Raw genomic sequence first — 12,577 nt, forward strand, 5'->3', positions numbered from 1 at the left:
AAAAATTTATTAAGGGAGACTTTTCGGAAATTATTTTTGTGTCAAAATATGAATACAAATAGGGGGGTTATGCCTCTAGAGCATCAGTAAGTTGAATTATAACATCACTGTCCATGTTTAAAGCATAAAAAGCGCAGTTTTGCAACTTTTTGTCAAAAAGTTGAAAAAAAATGTTCTCCAAGGCCATAAAAACATTTAGGGTCGGGCCAAAAATTTAGGGTAGGTCGGGATACCGGAAACAAACAATTTTTTACGCCTAATTGAGAACTTGAGTTCTCTGGTTAGAACATTAGGTTTTGGTAACTACTGTGCAGATGGACTTCAATATTTGCCTATTTCGTGTAGATTCTACAGCTTAATAAATTCTTTGTAACTATTAAGAATTGCTGCTAAAAAAATGCCCGCGTAGTCTCTATACAATATAAACACGATCCTGACATGACAATACACAGTTCCTTCCTAGAATGCAAATGAAGATTTATTTATTTTTCTGAGTGAATCCCATGCTACACAGTATAAATTGGCAACTTCCCGTCGACGTGAAAAGTAACATGGTAAATCAACAAAGAAACAATGCGTAATCATTGCAATAAAATCTGTAAAAAGATCCTTTGGAAGCAAAGAATGCAGCCAAGAATAATAGCAGACTCGATTTGATCGAGTCTGTTCATGAGAGGTAATGAAATGTGCAACACCTCTCAAGCCCAATAGCACCGGCTTAAGTGGAACTCTATTACACATATGTTGAATGGACTCCATGATCCCAAAGGACCAAAAAATATAACAACACTGAATCCAGGTACGGAGAGACTTTTTATAGCCGCCACACGGCACTTAAAGATTGCTGTTGTGACAGTTAATAAAATCTGTAAAAAGATCTTTTGGAAGCAAAGAATGAAACCAAGAAAAATAATAGCAGACACGGTTTGATTGAATCTGTTCATGAGAGGTAATGAAATGTGCAAGGCTTTTTCTTTTTGGTACCAAGTTTCATGATAATGTTTACTTATATATTACAGTATACAGACATTGTGTAATCATTTTCCACCTCAATTTGTGGTGCTAACAATCAAATACGTTTTATCGTCTTAACATATGACAAGTACGACGGGTTTTTGTTATCGGAATACCAAGTATTAAGTCGATGTCTGTATATCTTTTATAAATTGTGTAAATAGTTTTTGTTGACAGATGGACGAATACGAACAGACAAAAAGATTGTTATGTTCAACAGATAGTTGGATAAGATGTAAAGATAATCTCCACATAGCAATCTAGCATTAATATAAACAGTAACTTCTTCTGTCTCCTGACAGAATACAGTTACTAGTTAATATTTTCAAAGACTGTTAGTTAGTAAAAGCTGTCAGAGGTGGCAGTGCACTCGGCTATTTCGATGCTGGATTGTGAAATAGGACATATCTGAGTTAACCAAAATGAAGTAATTGATACCTCCGTAGACAAAATAAAACATTCCAAGTTTGAAGTATCTGTACGGACAATGTAACTTCAAATAAGTATTGAAGCACGAGTGGCACCAGTCTTCGATCATCCAAGGGAAAAATAATGTCACACTCATCTACTCTTCATGGGTATTGTCATACAATGCAGGTGACAATATGTTTATATAAAATCTATTCAGTAATAAAAGGGACTAAACAAAACTGAATGGAAACATTAACCAGAAATTCTAAATATTAAAGAAATATTTCTTTTCTAGTTATGGTCATTTTATCATATGATGCGTGTGATTATGTGAAATAACTATTTTAGGTTTAAATCAAATCCATTTCGAAGTAAGAGAGATAAAATGAAAGTGCATCAAAACTCAAACCTGAAATTTAAAGTGAAAATGGTTAATAATTCGTGAAATATTTGTATCAGAGTTATGAACCTTGTAAACAATGATGCGGGTGATGATGGTGAACAACCAGTGTAATTTTGAACCAATTCTATTTAACAATAACCGAGGCAGAGTGAAATCAAGACTTAAACCTGAAATTCTAAATATAATAAAATATTGGTAACAGAGTTTTGAATCGTATGAACAATGACGTGGATGATGATGATGAAATTCTTTTACAAGTTTGAATTAGATCTATAAAGTTATAACAGAGATGAAGTGTTCGTGCCGACACAAACGCAAGGGAAAATGGGAAAGCCCTCTTTATACTTAGTATAAACGACTGAAACTAAAAAACAAAGCAGTGTATATAATTTCATCAAAGACAAAATATGCGTATCTCCAATGTATTTTAGAATCAATATAACGTAGGCAATATATGTATTATGTGACATCAGAATATAATGGGTTGCAATGCAATAACCAATACGTACATGGCAAATTCTGAAGAAAAAGCCATATCAAACTGGATATCAATAGCATCAGTGCACGGAAATCATTTAGAAACCAATAACTGGTGAAATGATTGGCTATCACATTTCTATATTAGGACACGAGATAGAAAATAGACTTTGTCTGGGAAGCGCATAAGCGCGTGACAAAATCAGACAGTGATTGATTATGTCTTGCTTATTTTAGATAAAGCAATCAAAAACTCAATTTGAGTAGTCGTTTAGTCAAAGTATACTAGATTTTTAATAGAACGAGTATGATTTGCAAAATACCGGTCCAGTAGCATTACATTATTAACACACTTCGTTTAGATTCTATAGAGCTAAATAAATTCTTCAGTGTAACTTTTAAGATTTGTAACTGCTCAAGACGAGTGTTCAGACAATATAAACAAGATGATCAAGTAATGCACGACAATATACAGTCCCCTCCTTGTATGCAGTTGAAGATCTATTTTTTTTTTGCAAAGCCCTACCTACATGGTATATATTGGCAACTTCTCGCTTTAATTTTACTCTTTGTAAATAAACAAGGAAACGCGTGTTATATAATCATTGCAAAGATATCAAGTTTCACGATAGTGTTTATTCATACAATTTTATTATTCAGATATGGACTTCATTTTGTGGTGTTAACAATTAGACACGTTGTATCATAATCATTGTATTTAATATAATCTGAAAAAATAGATTTCTCGGAAGCACCGAGAACAAGGCAAACAGTGAAAATTGTAGACTCGGTTTGATTGAGTCTGTTCATGAGCAGTAATGGAAAATGCAACACTGCCCATGCCCACTAGCACCGGCTTAAGCAGTATTCAATTTTCAAATCTAAACTAGCTTAAATCAATGATCCCGAATGACCAGAAAATATAACAACACTTAAGGCTCACTAAACTTTGTTTATAATGTGGTGTTTCAAGTGATTTTACCTATGTCGGCAAAATCTATCTGGTACCCACAATGCCAGATGATTCTCGTGCTGTTAATGACAATTAACGATCTACAATTTATGTATTAGATTCGTGCAGTCATTAAATATTTCTGTCAATCACATATCTGACGTCGCGGGAGTGAAATAAAGCCAATACATACATTTCATAACACACTACACTAGTGTAACAAAGCTTTGACGTCGACTTCGTTTAAAGTATCTATCGGAGACGTTGGTACATATATAAGACAGAAATAAGGTCATATTAACACACCAAATACTAGTACTATAATGACAGATGCAAGTAACGTCATATTAACTCAGTAAATATATGTTCCACCTTGCAAGATACAATTCAAGTCACAATAACACGTTGAACACATACACCAACATAACAGATACAATATAAGTCGTAATATAGCCTACTGCTCATCCCGAAAAATAATGATAACACATTAAAAATATTTTGTGAATTCCGAACCAAGTTAGGTTGTTTGTGGGGAGGGTTTAACATCGCACCGACACAATAATAGGTCATGTGGCGACTTTCCAGCTTGTGGAGGTGTAGGAAGACCCCAGGAGCCCCTCCGTACATTATTTCATCACGAGCGGGCACCTGGGTAGAACTAATGACATTCCGTAAGTCAGCTGGGTGGCTTCCTCACATGAAGAATTCAAAACCCCGAGTGAGGCTTGAACATACATCGATGAGGGGCAAGTGATTTGAAGTCAGCACTCGGCCACGGAGGCCCCCAAACCAAGTTAGTGTCCGATTTCAATATGCTATATGTCAAATAATTTGCATTGCAATAACCAAGGCTTATAAGATGATGATAAAAACATACCGCATATTGAATATCAATAATACCAGTATACGGTATTCTTTTGGAAACCATTAATTGGAGAAATCATTGGCTATTAGATTTCTATATGAGGTCATGACATAGAAAAGAGATTTTGTCTGAGAAGTCGATTTTCACGCAACAAAATCAGACAGTGACTGATTACATATTGATAAATTTAGATGTAGGAAATAAGTTATAAGTAAAATCAAGGAAGGGGTAGTAAACTTGAACAAGACAACATTCTACCTTAGTTAGATGATTGTATGTTTGATATTACGACAATAAATTGGTCATGCTAAGGCCTAAAGCAGCATTACATATAATAGTGTATAACGAGAGCTCTGCCTAACGGGATATAAACGCCCGTTTGCTAGAATAGGGTATGATGGTAAAAACGAGGATTGTAAGCAATTATTTTCAGGTGAGGAACGGCGAGAAAAGAGCATGCTTTGAAAAAAAGTGACTGAACTTATTAGTTTTTTAATAAAAATAAAAAAAAAATCGGAGAGGTGTGACAGGGTGTGTGTGAGAAACTATATACAGTATACAGGCCATACAGAGGTTAGGTTTGGAATGTGTATAAGATACAATACCAATAAACTGAACTGAAAGTAACATAATTTGGGTTTATCTCTATACCCTTGACCTTTTACCCATAAAACAATAAGGTCTCCTAAAATGGTAATAAGCCATCATGTATTTGAAAGCTGCTGTAGCTTTCAAACCATCGGACTTTGAGCCCGGGAACGAAAACTTCTGGAAATTCAGTCTGGTCCCCGTGACATTGACATAGAAGACACTGGCGTGGTCTTTCTCTTATGATACGTAGCCATTGTACATTTGTATAAATTTTCTATACTCTATGACTAAGTACAGGTATACCTAAAATTACGAAGAAAGGATTAAAAATTAATGCAGACTGCTTATGTAAAACATTCAAGACCATGTACCATGTGTCATACAGGTGAATAGGTAATTGCGAGGCAGGACTATTATTTGTGTTATTTGATTGATCTCTAATACTATATCTAGACTAAGCGTACATTTGCAGCCTCCGGGTCTTTATGGTATTATCCATCGACTCCAAAACAATAGGGACTCTCCACATCTGATGCTTAGTCATCCTGTAAAGTTTGAAAGCTTTAGCTATTGTAACTTCTGACTTCATGTCCAGAAATGTAAAAACATTGGTGGAGGGACAATACAACTCCACTATACGTCCCGTTTTGTCAGTTTGAAAACAGGTGTATAACAAAACTTACAACGTTCCTGGAAAGCGTTGTTTTCTTTTTTATCCTGTCACTTGCAGTATTTTCGACCCGATATCAGGGTGCCGTATATCATTTTTGATATACCGTCAGTTGACACGTGACCAGTGATATACGGTCAGTTGATCATGTGACCTTATGATCGATATTGTTGTCATAAGAAATTTTGCATTAAAACCATTGCATCACCATTGTGTTGGAAATGTCCGAACTAAGAAAATGAGTGGTCAAATAATGAGTTTTTATTCAAAAACGAAGAAGTTACTGCGATTTTTAATTGTAACCACATTACTGTGTCGGTGATTACGTCATTATATAAGTGACGTCATTACGAATATGGCGTCATTAAGGATAACATGGTGTAATAGGCCTTAATTTCACCAAAAGCGTACATACAACTTGATAATGTAAGCTTTAAAAATGTCAAACGATAGAAATAAGGTGCATATTGACAAGTTACACAGTGACAGAAGTTCTCAAAAATTTCCTTTAGTTTACCTCCCCTGATAATTATAGTTTTTCATGAGTTATCTCCCCTGAAAACTAGAAAAAAAAATGATTTTCTCCTTTTTCCCTACGGGGAATTTTAGATTTCTTTTTGATATTTGTATCAGAATCATATAATGCAGCTTTCTACCGCAAAATTTTCTTGAAACTCAAGTTCAGATTCTTATAATCAAAGAAATTATATATTTCCCATAGGCATCAATGTTAACTTCAATACCGATTATCTCCCCAAAAAATGGTAAAAATTGAAAATCTCTCGGTGAAAAGTTTTTTAATTTTGAATGTCTTTAAAGTGACCAAATTTCATTTAAATATTACCATCCAGTTACAAGATATGAAATATGGCTATTACACCATGATATCCTTAAAACGGTTGTCGCACATTTATTTTTGTAAAATAAATTGCCAAATATCGGAAAATGAAGTAATGACAAGATAAATAGAATAATAGGTTAGTGCCTAAGATGGAGATAGTTTATCAGGCTCGGCTCCGGACGTTATCAAGTTCGCCTTCGGCTCACCCGATAACCTCCTCTACCTCGCCAGATAAACTTTCTCATCTACGGCACTAACCTATTATTCTCTATCTAGCTCCAGCAATCCGTAGAGATCAAGCAGAAGAATTTGAATAAACTTTGTATAAGAACACTAGAAGATTGTGAAGATTCCTAGATGAGTTGAAGAAAGTTGTTTAAACGTTTTGTTTCTCTGTTGTTAGTTCAGGTTCGGACACTAAAGACCTTCGTCAGCACCCATATTTCAAACATTGAAAGATAGGGGGATTTAACAGCTACTTCTGAGGATAATTAATATTGGCACCACCACCCGTAAATTATTTACTGCTTCGTAAGCACTGATTAAAACTATATCAATAGAAATACATTCATTTTACATAATTCTACGTAGAAAATGTAAATGCACAGAATAAAAAATAACAGATGATTATCAAAAGATGAACTTTTGGCAAAGACATTTTTAGGGATTTAATTATAAATATTATAGCATAAGGTTCTGTCCCGGGGTTCTTTCGGAAGAAAATGAAAATCTATACAAACAGAATACACGCAGTCCCTGTAACTGGCAGGCAATCTATTATTGAGAATATCTGGTCAATTACTCTACTTTAACATAATGATATATAGATGAATGTTATCTTGAGGTTGGATGCTATTATTACGTAGTATACTTTCGTCCATGATAAATCATATTCTCTGTTCTGTATCTTTCCTCTACTGGATTTCACACAAATTCATTTTCAAAGAATAGTAGTGTGGAGCTTGTTAGATATATGCAGGAAATATTTTCATAATTACTTTTGCAGAATTTAAAGAAAAAACGTGTGAACTGAATAACTGTATCTTAAGAGAAAGGTGAAAATTTGGGATTACTATTTTCTACTGCTGCTCTCACAAAAGCATAGAGATAATTTTCTAAGTTGATTCTTCTAATTTTAGAAAAATGTCCGCTTATATCAATATGGAATTAATTTTTCGCAATTCAATGTCACATTAACGGAAGAACTATTCAATCGGACTAAATCTAAAGAACTAAATAGTTCTATTTACCCAATGGAAAGCAGTTCTCTGTGGAATACAGTGCTCTTTGAACTATTTTTGTTTTGATTAAAAAGAAAATAGTTAGATAAGATACATAACGAAATTCAAAGATTTACTAATTTAAAGAAACAGTGAATAAATAATTGATAAAACTGTGCTTACGTGTATACGACTTATCGGAAGAAAAGGAATTTACCAAAATTAACTGAATCCGAGCATGAAATTAAATTTTTTACAACCACAGTGTAAAGTGTCAGTAAAATGGCATTTCCCTACTCGATTGATCTTAACGCTAATATTGATACATTAAAAAATGTATTTCCCCCTTTTGAAAAAAAATGAGCATACCACATTAGCATAAAACAATGTAGTGTGAAATATGTTTCATTTATCGTATGATTCAACTGATTAGACCATTGATTCAAATATATGGACTACATTTACTGTACATTCTGTAAGAAAAACATGGAAATTACGACAGTCGTGTCATATATATGTTCTATTTCACTTGGTGTTATTATTCTGTTTGGTGTCATTGGGAATATATTATCTTTTATTGTTTGGAGTACTGGAAGCAGATGTAGTGCTATGTCCTGCGGATATTACTTTCGTCTATTGGCTGTCGCCGATCTATTCAGTCTTCTAATATCGGGAATAGTTACTTTACTTGAAATATCGCCAGCTAATATAATACTGTACAACTACAATAACTTTTTGTGTAAGTTTTTACCGTTCAGTGCACATTTTGGCGTTCAGTTATCATCTTGGCTTGTGGTCAGCGTAACTATTGAACGAACACTCAGCATCCGATACCCAATGAAATTCTACAAGACCAAATCCAAAAGCCGTGCATTTAGTGTTTTTTGCTTCATAACTATGGTAGCAATTATATTAGATTTCATGCCATTTTGGTTGTACGAAATAAAACACGTACCAGTTCTCTATGACTTTCGTTCCTTAAATAACAGTAACGCAAGCATTGCTGGCGGTAACAAAGTGAACACCACTAGACTTGATTGTGTTATATCAGACATATATCCGACATTTTATCGCATATGGAATTTATATGTTTCATTCGGATGTTTTGTGGTCGGACTTCCACCTGTTTTAATTACTATCAGTAATATACTAACGTTGCTTACTTTGCGACAACAATGGCACCCTAGACCTGGTAGTAATCGCCAAAGCAAGCAAAAACACTCTACGTCAATCTCATTTACATATATGGTAATCATTATAAGTGTTATCAACTGTATTTCTACGCTACCTATCGGCTATTTATATATTCAATTTGATTATTTTAACGTAAATAGTTCCCCAGTGTTTTACAGAGTTTCACTATTTTTGTTTTATCTGAATAGTGGCACTAATGTGATATTTTACTGTTGGATTGGAAGAGCTTTTCGACATGATTTGAAACAACTTCGAAGCTCTTTTTACAGAAAATTCCGCTCTGAAAATTCTGACGGTGTTGTGGAATTGTAAAAACGCTATAGTACGTAAATTGCCATGGTAAACACCTTGATCGTGTGGACTTTTAATACATATTAAATTATTTCTGATGCAAATTATCTTTATATATACTGTGATATGCTTTAATTTCGTGAACATGGCATTTTGTGTTTTGGGCATAACGTTTTTTCCTTTGGAATATACATTCTTGGATTTTTCTTAAAAATTTAGACAATAAAAAATATCAATTTCATTTGTTTGATGGGATTCCATCGACAAATGATTTAACTGTATTTGAGTTTCATGATTTTAACTTTCTTAATTAGAAATAAAAAAGAGAAAAATAATAGAATGAGAAATAGTAATGCCTATCAAGTTTTTTTTTATCATTTATATTAGTTATTGCTGCATCTTCTATCGCGTGGTGCTTTTTGCTTCAGCAAAATACAATTCTTTTTTTTTCATTTCATAAAATGTATAAAAACCAGTCCTTTTAAACAGACATACTTCCAATGTATGTAAATTTCTTTTTTATTCAAAAAAGTGCTTTCAGTTTCTTATGTTAGTGATTTTAATTTGAAAAAAAAATCAGTTCGAGGCAAAGTATGTCTCTGTACACATTTTTATTGTGTATTAAAACATAGCTGCAGAGTGTGAAATATGTAGAAAATATTTTACAGTGTTAATAACGCAGTAAAACATTAATAAAAACCGCTGTTTCAAATCATACCTATAGAATATAAATTCAAATAATGGTTAATTCTGTTTCTGTTTCTTTTTATAGAGACTGGTGATTTTCGATACACTAAATTTATGTTCCATTACTCAAACCATCAATGAATGAATAAACTATCCAGTGTTTGTGTATCAGATATTAATGCAATTTCGCGAGAAAGAATTTATACCCTAATATATATCATATGTACAAGAGCTGTTAATTTTTTTCTGGATCCACTAGATGTAATTTATGTAATTAGTGTCCGAACAGGTGTGTTTTATAGATGATATCTGTTTGTGTCAGTGTTGATTTGAAATATCTTTCACGAAGGGAGCATCAAATAAAATATTTTCAAGAGTGACGTTTTGAGAATCTGAGGTTCGCGAGTGAACGATAGTTTTATATTTCATCTTAAACAGACGTTTTCTTTTCCAGCTTTATTTTTTATTACATGTATGTCTTTTCAATGGTGAAAACCAAATTATACCAACGTCACGCGCATTTGACTGCGTCACGTGCGAAGTCTTTTATGTTGGAGAAAATTTAATAATTCTTACATTTTTTAAGTTTTAAGCTTTCGTTTACATTTTAATATGGTGGGCGTGATTTTTTTTATGTCTTGATTCTATTTATATACTTCAATGATCTGTATTGACACACATGATTTAATTACAAGAGTCATTGCCACTCTCCTATAGTACAGCTACATTAACTTAATACATCCCTGTAATATTTCGAAATACGTTGCACACCACTGTTATTTATAAAAGCAATACCAACAACACAAAAACGATGAAATTTAAAGAGAATAATAAAATTTGGTTATTTCTGCAAAAATGATACAACGTCTCATTTTTGTAATAATACACTGAAGCTTGATATGCCGTTAGAGCGAGTCAAAAATGTTTAATTCTGATTTCCTCAAATAGATAGAATATTTAAATTCATGCCTTAGGCAGGTTAAACCAAGTTGTAAATGTGACATGACGAACGATTAATGTTTTGTCAATGATCATAAAGGAATCGTTCATGTTAGAATGTGTTTATACTACTCCCGTGATTTTATATCGGAAATTTTAGTGTTTCTTATGTTCAGGTAAAATATAATTGATTTTATTTTTTGAGCATTAGCTTCTTGCACACCACTTCACGTTATCAGAGGTTAGGAAGATCCAAAAGCTAAATTGAAAGAAAAATGCAGCTCACAGTCTCTCAGAGTTTGTCTGCTCTATATGGATTCCTTACGCTGTTTAACAAGTTAATTTTTCAACTAAACTATACAACGTTTCATGACGTCAAAAGATATACAGATGAAGTCTGTATTAGGAAAACATGATCAATTTATACAAAAGAACCTTGCCGTTGATTAGATCAAAGAGTGAAGAGACAAACGATCAGATTTTGTAGTATTGAAACTGGTCTCCAAAGTTCATTTCATATGATATAACATTTGTTCTGTGGGCAATTATGAGCCTCTCAAGCATAATTATCATCCATAAACGTTAACGGTTTTGAAAAAAAATATTTCCAATATGGAAGTGCACTATTTTGTTACCTAACTTTTCAGATAATTTTTCGACATTTAACTGTCAACATTGAAATTTTCGGCATGCATTATCACAGTGTGTGTTTTCAAGTGACATTTCTGAGTAAAGCGTTTAAAACAGAGCAAACATTGGAATGGTCTCTCTCCAGTGTGCAGAAGATAATGTCTCATCACACGTTGTTTGGTAGTGAATGTCTTGTTACATTGGCAACATTGATACACACGTATTCCATCAATTTCTATCCGCACTGAAATAAACAAAAAAATAAAATTAATTAATGAGTTCGGTTTTACGGCGAACCGACACAAAAATGTCATATATCGCCGAAAAAAATATAATCAAAACTAGAGCTATTACTAAAGAGTGCTACCACTAAATGTGATCTATAACCCGCCACAACTAAAAGCTTTGTTTGAAAAGTTTATAAAGGTAGTTACTATTACTCACTGCACCTTTTTGAATTCAGAGTTGTTATATTTTATTTTCTGTTCCTTAAGGACCATGGAGTCCATTCAATATCTAACAGACTTCACTTCAGTCGGTGCTAGGGTGTGTGAAAGGTGTTGCACATTCTAGTTTTGTGGACTTCCTGTCTGTGGATTAAGAGTTAAAGTTTTACCCTATAGAATATGAAAAAAATTTATAAGATATTAAGAAGGGAAAACAAAAAAAAGTAAATTTCTTAAGCATTGAGAATAAAAGTGTGCTTCTTCTGCTCTTCATCTCGATTTATAATCATCTTTTGTTGAATGCGTAAGTTTATATTAAATTGCCTTCAGTGAAACCAAACACATTGCCTTAAAATATCATTAAATGAAAAAAGCGCTTCATCAGTATTCAGGGCAGAACTTTGGCTAATGAGCTTTCCGATTCTTCCTATTGGCAAACGAGCATATAGGTATCATATTATTATAATCATATCAAATTGCATCTTTTTCGGCTTAATTAAATAAAACTCAATATATATACACGTTGAGTTTGTCGTAAATGTTATCGCAACCAGTTGGACATGTGTACATTCAAATTTTATGGTATATTACATGTACTTTCTTATAAAGCAGCAAAACAGCGAGCTGCGTACAAATTTCAACAATAGTATTATGAAATTCGATAGGATTCTAACCGGCAGGAAATTACAGTTACAAACTAAATACCCCCCCCCCCCCCCCCCCCCAATCAAAAAATTCGTAAGTATTCCTGCTAATCAGTGTTATAACAATGATAGACTTCTACTACACAGGGGAATTGGAATGCAAATATATTTACAGAATGTTGTCTTTTTCACGATCGAGTATTTATTTTCCTTGTCAAAATGGGAAACTTCCCTTTTTATTCAAGTGGGTGGGGAGGTGGAGCTCAGAATATCAAATTTCAATAAATTATGTATTTTTACCA

This window comes from Mercenaria mercenaria, chromosome 16, assembly GCF_021730395.1.
Source record: "Mercenaria mercenaria strain notata chromosome 16, MADL_Memer_1, whole genome shotgun sequence".
Taxonomy (NCBI): Eukaryota; Metazoa; Mollusca; class Bivalvia; order Venerida; family Veneridae; genus Mercenaria; species Mercenaria mercenaria.